The sequence below is a fragment of the Crocodylus porosus genome, unplaced genomic scaffold (assembly GCF_001723895.1).
Source record: "Crocodylus porosus isolate Cpor-Errol unplaced genomic scaffold, CroPor_comp1, whole genome shotgun sequence".
NCBI classification, from domain to species: Eukaryota; Metazoa; Chordata; order Crocodylia; family Crocodylidae; genus Crocodylus; species Crocodylus porosus.
In genome coordinates, this window is record NW_017728948.1 from 56,659,008 (window position 1) to 56,667,706 (window position 8,699).

Genomic DNA, 8,699 nt, shown 5'->3' on the forward strand with positions numbered 1-8,699 from the left:
AGCAATAGGCAGACCAACTGCACCCTGTCATGCATCAACAGGGGCATCACTAACAGGTCCAGAGAGGTCTTGCTCCTCCTCTATGCAGCACTGGTCAGGCCGCAGCTGGAGTACTGTGTCCAGTTCTGGGCGCCACACTTCAAAAGGGATGTGGAGAACCTGGAGAGGGTCCAGAGGAGGCCACTCGTATGGCTGAGGGCCTCCGTGGCCAGCCCTATGAGGAGAGGCTAAGGAACTTGAATCTCTTCAGTCTCCGCAAGAGGAGGCTGAGGAAGGATCTTGTGGCTCCTTCAACCTTATCAGGGCCACCAGCAGGGACTTGGGGAAAGTCTGTTCACCAGGCCCCCAGCTGGAGTCACCAGGAACAATGGCCACAAGCTGAGGGAGGATAGGTTTAGGTTAGATATTAGGAAGAAGTACTTCACTGTAAGGGTGGCCAGAGCCTGAAATAGGCTTCCCAGAGAGGTGGTGCTCTCACCTTCCCTGGAGATCTTCAGGAGGAGACTGGACAGGCACCTGGCTGGGGTCTTATGACCCCTCCCACCCCCAGTGCGCCTTCCTGCCCATGGCAGGGGGTCGGACTAGATGATCTGTCTAGGTCCCTTCCCACTCATTGATTGTATGATTCTATGAACCCTAGAAATTTAACACAAAACAAGACCAGAAAACTAGGAATCTGAACTACATTCTCAACCGATGCAGAATAGTGGACTACAGTGGTTCAGTTTAACACCTGAATTCACTCTCCAAATTGTGTCCATCAAAGTAACACAAAAGAAAAGGAACTTCTAGGAAATTCTACTCATTCCTTTTACTGAAACAGTGGAAATCTGAAAAGAATCTTGGGGAAGCGGAAACAGTGGAGCTATGTATGTCAATCTCTCTGCAACACTGCAATCTCTCTGAGGTAGAAGCATCAGCAAGAAAGTAGTTTCCTTTTTAAATCAGAACAAAAATGGATGCATGCTCTCAGAAAGTAACAGCATGAGCTTACATGGAGGTGAGTTGAGAAAACTGCCTCCTCCAGGCAATCACTGCACTTCTAAACATGTAAGTTCTGCTCTGAAGCTGAAGAAATAGTAAATGTGCTTATGCTGCAGGTATCCAATAGACTCCCAGTAACAGGCATTCAAATACCATGGTGATCAGCACAGGATAAACAAACTGTGTTTTTCTTCTATTCCCTTTATGTTTTTAATCAAACAAATGGCCATGAGAGAGAGGAATAAGCACACCTACCTTGGCTCCTGCAGCAAATAATTCTCTTTCTTTGCACTGATTCAGAAAGAATAAAGAAAGAAAGAAAAGGAACAGTAGGAAAGAAGAAAGAAAAGCAATTATTTAGCTTCTGAAGTCACTGGACCCAGAAGTCTTCATTTTGCAGGTTTATTTTCCACAGAACACATACAGCAAGAGCGGCAACTGTCTTCTGCCCCTGTAATAGGCTCAGTTTTTAATACACAGGAGCACAGAAGGCAGAAGCAAAGATGGTTGTAAACCACCTTTCCATCTTGCCAGTTCTGGGAATTGCTAGATTTCATCCCATACCACAAGTTATCCTTGAGCTGCTTACTTAGACAGTTTTTAGGTTCCTTTATGTTGCTCCAGAGCTCAGGATCTGATCCGATATGTGTAAACTCTGATCAGGACAGACAATTTTGGAGAGAGTGTAATTATTGCAATGCCTGTTCAACTCTGTCACCATTGCTAAGGCTACAAAGCATGTTTGACATTTATATAGTATTATTCATGCTTTGGGCAAATGTCCACTAGAAACTATTTTAAGAATGGGATGTCGGGAATTGTGCCTTTAAGGGTTGAGCTTCCTAATCTTGGAAAAGCGCTGTGAATCTCTTTTTTGTTTTTATGTATAAGAAAGAGTAAAGCAGACTTTTTGCATGCAGCTTAAACAATGACTGATCACTGAACGCTAGTGGGAGCAACAGCTTACTTCACAGTCATCTAGCATCTTGCCACTAAATAGCTTTCAAAAGAGATCAACTTTGCTTAACCACTGATTCAGACTGGATCCTGAAGTATGAAAGGAATTAAAGAGGAGGATGGAGCAAGGGATAAAATGATCAAATACATTAAAAGCATTGCAAAATTTTACCTTCTCCATTTATGAAAAGTAACCAGTTTCTAAATAATCATTGCCATATTTATTGTTTTACTTGAATGTAGGAACAATCTTTCAAAAAACCTGCAACCTGTTTTTTAGCTTATTTTTCGTTAGGTACATGATAAGAAGGAAATAAGAAAGGAACAATTAAATTATCCAGAGGATTACAACTGTACTTCAGCGTTTTCTGCTCTACTGAGTTGATTCATATTTTCTAACATTTTGGAGAATTGTGGTTCTTAGTGGGTGCACCTATATAAGAAGTCTGTTGTGCGGTTGCCAACTGCATAGTATATATCTCAGCGTCTACACATATGCCTCTGTTACGGCACACAAAACTAATACATTTCAAAGCAGGTTAGTAGTACTTGTGAATACAAATACTACTCTGCTGTGGAGTTTTTTCATGTGCAGCAGCGCATTTAAGTGAGCTAACTGCGCAAGCATTTTGGTATCAACCCAACTGGCTGGGGCGCAAGGGTTCTTCAATGTGTGAAACAACTGAGTGAATTATAATTAAAATTGTAACAAACTACTCACAAGTCATTTCAATTTGAGCAAAAGAAAAACTAAAAGGCCTTATATAAGTTTAGTATTATTTGTCAAGTTAATATAGTCTTCAGAGTGAGTCCCAAAGGCATCAACACATCCGCCAGTGTTGATTAGAAAATTGTCTGACAACCCCTGGGGAAGCACTCCTGCTAGCAGATTGGTTTTTTTTTCCCGATGAAGCATCCATACATAAGGTACCCAAATTGCCTAGGGCTAAGTTATACATTTTGGTGGTATCTGCAGACAGCTAGGAAAGCATGGGCTTCCTTAGAGGCTCAACATTCTTGTGCTATTAACAGATATCTGTAAAACACTCTAACGAAACAGGTGTGCAATTCATGTTTACTGGCCAGTCTGCCTAGAAAACAACAACTGATTACTGCTATCAGTTACTCGATTAGTACCAATGTGCAATGGATGCAAATGTTCCAAACTTTTCAATGCCTCATTTCAGGATCACCGTGATTTATAATTATGATATTTTGGAGGGGGGTTTTTTTTCCCCCTAAATCCCTGGAAATTGTGCTCCCTTTCTCACTCACAATTAGATTAAAGGAATGTTGATATTAGAAAACAAACAACTTTTTAGGTATCAAATCCCAGCATTAAGGTTGCGTGTCACCTTGTGTGTTGTCCTTGTGATACAGTCTTTAAATACATGATTTTAAATATAGTCCACAAAACTCTGCCCCAGCCATTGCACAGGACATACTGTGCTCTCTTGGGGCACATCCACACATGCAGGCACGTGAGCTTGCAGCAGCTCAAAGAGGAGCAGCACAAATTTGTACCGAGGATTTTTGTCTCAGTAACTGGACATGGACTTTTGTGTGGTCAGGTTGTGCCACTTGGGGCAAAATGACCTTGCCCAGCTCCTCCCAGATCTGCATCCAGGGGAAGCTAGAGCCTGGGGCCAGCACCATAAAAACCTGTTCTGTGCTGGCTCTGTGCAGGGCTGTATGACAAGTTGCCCTGGCAAGCAGCTCAGAGTAGCCCCGTCCCATCTACCCACTGCAGGAGTCTGGCAGTGGGGGCTGCTGCCTGGCTGTCACCTGCTGCAACCTGCGACAGCAGCCGCCCCCTTGGACCTGTGGCCCCAAGGCTGCATGCCTGCCAGATGTGGTTGGGGTGCCCCTGCTCTGCCATCTGGGCAGCTATCACCCAGAAGATATGCTCTTTGTGGTGGCCCATTTGAACTGTCAAAACATGTCCTCTTGGCCCCAAATGGCCAAGAGGTCCACCACCTCATCTGCCCTCCAGCTGGGTCCCCCAGCGCTAGCCCTGGGGAGGCTCCTCTGACCGGGACTCACCACTTGCCTCATCAGCAAAGATCCTGGTGTTCCCTGTTTAAAAATTGCAAAATCTTTGATAAGAAACCCCAATGCTCTCATTAAAATACCCCAAAATAGAGTTTTTTCACTATTAAAATGAAATGTCACTATTTATAGAGAGATCAGTTGGGCTATATTTTATTGATATATTTTCAAGTTAAAGGCAGTTTGGAAGCCTACCAGTGCCTCTATCATCATAATAAAATGGATTCTAAATATCTATACACTTTGTCATTTACTTTTGGTTTTTGTCATCAAAAAATCAGAGCTACCCCTACCCCCTTCACTCATCAGGATGTGCAGTGCTGAGCAGCACTGATATGCTAGTGCCCTGTCTCTTCCCCTTACAATCGACCCACAGCCCCCTCCCCCAATTCCCTCACTACTGACCCACGGGCTCTGCCAGCTCCCACTAGCTCCCTCCCAGATGCAGCTCGGTCCCAGCACCAGGATATGAGTCCAGCTGCAGCTGTCCCACTTGCTGCTTTGTGGCTCTGAGCAGTACCAGCCCTTGCTGTTCTGTTCCCTGCCCCATGTTGGGACTGAGTTGGGCCCTTTCATCTCAGACCACTCCCCCTTCCCCCTACACAGGATGCACTAGGTGAGCAACAGGGCTCTAATCTTGGCTATGGAAGCCTTTCCTACCCAGAGCACTCCACTACCCTGACTCCCATCCGTCTCTGACACAACCCTGCTGCCACCTCCACCCCCTCCCCCAAGTCCATCACCCTCCTCCTCCCCCAAGTGTCTCTTGGGGCTACATGTCCTAGCACTGGTGTGGATATGGGGCAGGGCTGCAGTGTAGCAGTTGGCCCTGCAGCCACAGCTCCTGCCAGCAGGTCCTGTCCCATCCCATGTGGCTGGCTGGGCATGCAGGGTTTAAGATTTGTGGGGAGGGTATTTGGGGGTGTATAGGGGAGCTGGGGGGCTTGTGGATAGGTGTAGGGTTTGTGGGGGTGAGGTTTGTAGGGGGTATGGGGCTTGTACAGGAGTTCAGAGTTTGTGGGTGTGGGGGGTTGTGGGTGGATTGTATGGGGTTTGTGGGTGAAAGGGACTGTGGGTGTGGGTAGGCTGTGTGGGGAAGGGGGGAGCTTCTCAGAAGGGGTAGTTTCCCTGCCCACCCAAAAGGTGCAGCCCCCCACACAGCTCACTGACTGTCCCCCCTGCACATCCCCCACAGGGTACACATGCCTTCACACAAGGCACCCCACTACATAGTCCATAGTTCCCACACAGCAGCCACCACCATCTGGTTCCATATGGTCCTCCTGGAAAAGCCCCCCTCCATGGTGTGGGGCATAGCACTATGTCCCCAGCCACCTGATACCTGGTATGGCCTGTGGCACATCATATAGGTCTATGTGCATTCAGGCAGGACTGGGCTTCTCGGGCTCTCAGCTGGGGCCTGGCACTGCTTTCAGGGACCATGTGTCATGCTGGGCCAGGTCCTGCCTCCCTGGAACTGGCCTGGCCCAATGATGCATGGGGCCCACGGAGACAGGACCCTGGTATGGCATGAAACGGTCCTTGCGAGTGGTGCTGGGACCCAGCTGACAGCCCAAGCAGCCTAGTTCTGCCTGAAGGTGCACAGCCCAGGTCTGAGCCAGGCAGGGCCTGCATGGTGTGACACAGGCAGCACTAGGTGCCAGATGGTAAGCCACGCTGCTCCGCCCTGTGAGGTGGGGTATGCCAGGAGGGCCCTGGACTACCCTGATGGTGGCTGCTCCTGCAGTGGGACTGTGGGCTGTGCAGAAGGAAGGTGGGGGGGGGGCATCCCTCCTGAGTAGCCCCGCCACACACAGTCCCCCACACCCATATAGTCCTCACTCCAATCCACCGCTCCACCTGTCCCTACTTACTTTAAACAGAGCCTAGTCAGAGCCTGCACTGCTCTTTGCCCTACACAGGGAGGCAGTGTGCTGCAGCACTGGGGCAAGGGGCAGCCATAGAGATGGTCTGGCTGGTTGCCTCATGGTATGGTCCTGGACTATGCTTTGCCCTGCTTCTTTTCTGTAGGCTTTTTTTTTTTATTCTTGGATTTCCATGTATAAAATTTTGATCCTGCATTGCAATATGCAGTGCGGGGAACATTTTTTTGTTCCCAGTATGCACTTTCCGGCATCTCAAACTGCTTAGAGATGCTGTAAGAGGTACATGTGTCCTCCTCTAGACCTACCCTTGAGGAACCACAGTTCATCAAGGCAGTAAAGGAAGCACTGGTACACGGGACCTCTGTCTCATTTACTAAACAAGTCAGAGGTCTGCTGAGAATAAGGAAGGGGAAAATGCATGTGACTAACATTAGAGAACTGGATTCTATTCAATGAAGCACTCATCAGATCAGGTCCATAAAGAAAGCCCACAAAGAAATTAATAATGCTATACTTTTATTAGAGGATAATACAAAATGTAGGATAGTTGCTCATTAATTAACTACTGGCCATCCTGTTAATTGAATAAGGCAGGGATCCTCTTGAAAATCATGTATTAAACTGCGCACATGCACAAAGGGCATCTTTCCATATGCTTAGGGATGTGCAGTGGTGCTTTAATTATAGTGGGACCTGGGAGCTACTCTAATTAAAGCACCCACAGCATGTCATGTGTTCAGCATCTTAGACTTCAAAATGGCAACAGGGGTGTTTTAACTAAAGCTCATTTGATGAGCAATTTTCCAGCCTTTTGCCAGAAAATCTATATATCATTTTCTTAAATGTGTATTTAATAGTGTTTATGACACTTGGCTGTCTATGTTGTAGATGTGCACTGCAGTTTTGAAGTGCAGGGATGCTGAATACATGTGATGCTGAGGCTGCTGAAGCATGATAATTAACAAGCTCCAGTAGACTCAGTTAACTGAGTCTGCTCCATTGTGCTAATTAGCACACATTGGAGCAGGCATTTGGCATGTGTGTAGATGCCCCAAAAGGCACTAGCAACCTTCATTGCTGGTATTTCCAAAATTTGAGGTGTTTGATTTTGCAACCCTAACAGTCTTATAACACAGGGGAAGGGGCTATGTAACAGTTTTAAACACACTTATCACCACACATACACTTCTTGCAAAGCGAATAAGAAATATTTCGATCTTGTTTGTGACAATTTAGCGGAGTTTTTTTTTTAATACCTGTAAGTTTAGGAGTGCATGTCTTACTGAATTTGTATGGTTGGGAGGTGAATTATATAAAAATTCCTTTAGGCATTTCAGGTACGTGGTTTTCAATTCCCTCCAAAATCATTTTTATATAGATATACTAAAAAAATAAATAAATAAAACCCTTCTATTGATTTAAAATACATTTGTCATAGACTCAAGAACCTAACGTACTCAGCAATTTTTTGGTTCAAGTATGTTTGTCCTATTTTCTCGTTTCCCTCCAAATCTCTGCCAGTTCTAATTTGCGTTATTTCTAGCATTGAATAATGTATTGGTGTCCTGGTTTTATTCTTTGTACAGTATGTCAGCTAAGTTAGATGAGTGTTTTGTAACACACTTTGAAATCTTTGTTTACTCAGAGGAGTGTTAGTTCTAAAGATAACAACCTGCCACTTATTTAAAGTATGTTTAAAATTCCTCAGTTTAATTCTCTTGCATCATAGGATATACTTTTTTACACTCCGTGCAGATATTGACATGAACACTGTGCTATAAATCTCAGGATTACTTTTACACTGTTTCCCAAGATTATTATCTGAGACATATTATGCAAAACAACATTCTCTTGTGTCATGAATATTCCAGTTTGTATCTTCTGCTACATTCATTGAAATTGTGGCAAACAAATTTACCCATTTTCTCTTAAATAGGTAGGAAAGTGTATGTCATTCCCAATATCAAGAGCAAAAGTTTGTATGGACCTATATGGAAAAAAATGTTAGTGAACCTTTAAAGGTCCTCTGTTCCCCATCACCACAGTATGTGATAGGCAAGGAAGACCTTACCTAGTTGGGTAGAAAGGCAAATGAAGTTTAGGTAAGCCACAGCAACTGAACAGCCATAGAAAGCTTATCCTTCCAGCTTAACTCTTCATTCTTTTATATTGAATATGCATGGTTTAAGCAGACCCTGAAACTGTACCTATACTGTTTCACAATTTTTTTTATTAGGACGAATAAGTCACTCTCCTCCTTGCAGTGAAATTTGCCTATAACAACATCCTTCATGCTATCATGAAGCAGAATCCCTTCTTGGCCAACTACAGTTTCTACCCTTGTGCACACCCAGACTACCCACTTGTATCTTTGGTAGCCATGGACTTGGTTACACTAATACATCAACAGCAAGAAAAACTGAAGCAACATCAGAAAGCTGCTGTGGAAGCTTACAAGGAGCAGGCTAACTGGGGTCACCAGGCCATCCTTGCATTTTCTACTGAGCACAAAGTCTGACTGCCAGCACAGGCTCTCTGATCAGTCTAGTCATCTTGCAAGCTGGACTCCTGGCCCCTCAGGCCTTTCCAGCTTATGAAACAGATCAGACTTTTAATCTCAGACTCCCAGATACTATGAAGTTCTACCTTATGTAGAGGCTTGTTGGTCAGGCCCTTAGGGACCATGACCCCAGGGAGATGGGAGTTCAAGAAGAGTGGTTGCTTCTCAAGCAATGACCAAGCTAAATCTATTCCAACACGGAGGAAAGGCAGCAACAAGGCACAGCAGCCCTCCTGGCTCTCCAGGGACCTAGCGGACCTCCT

General features: G+C 45.2%; 1 protein-coding gene across 1 annotated transcript in view; it reads right to left on the reverse strand.

The window, feature by feature from the left end:
* SGCZ (sarcoglycan zeta) overlaps positions 1 to 8,699 on the reverse strand; it is a 517,747-nt gene that overhangs the window by 235,216 nt on the left and 273,832 nt on the right. The gene's annotated exons all lie outside the window — the stretch shown is intronic.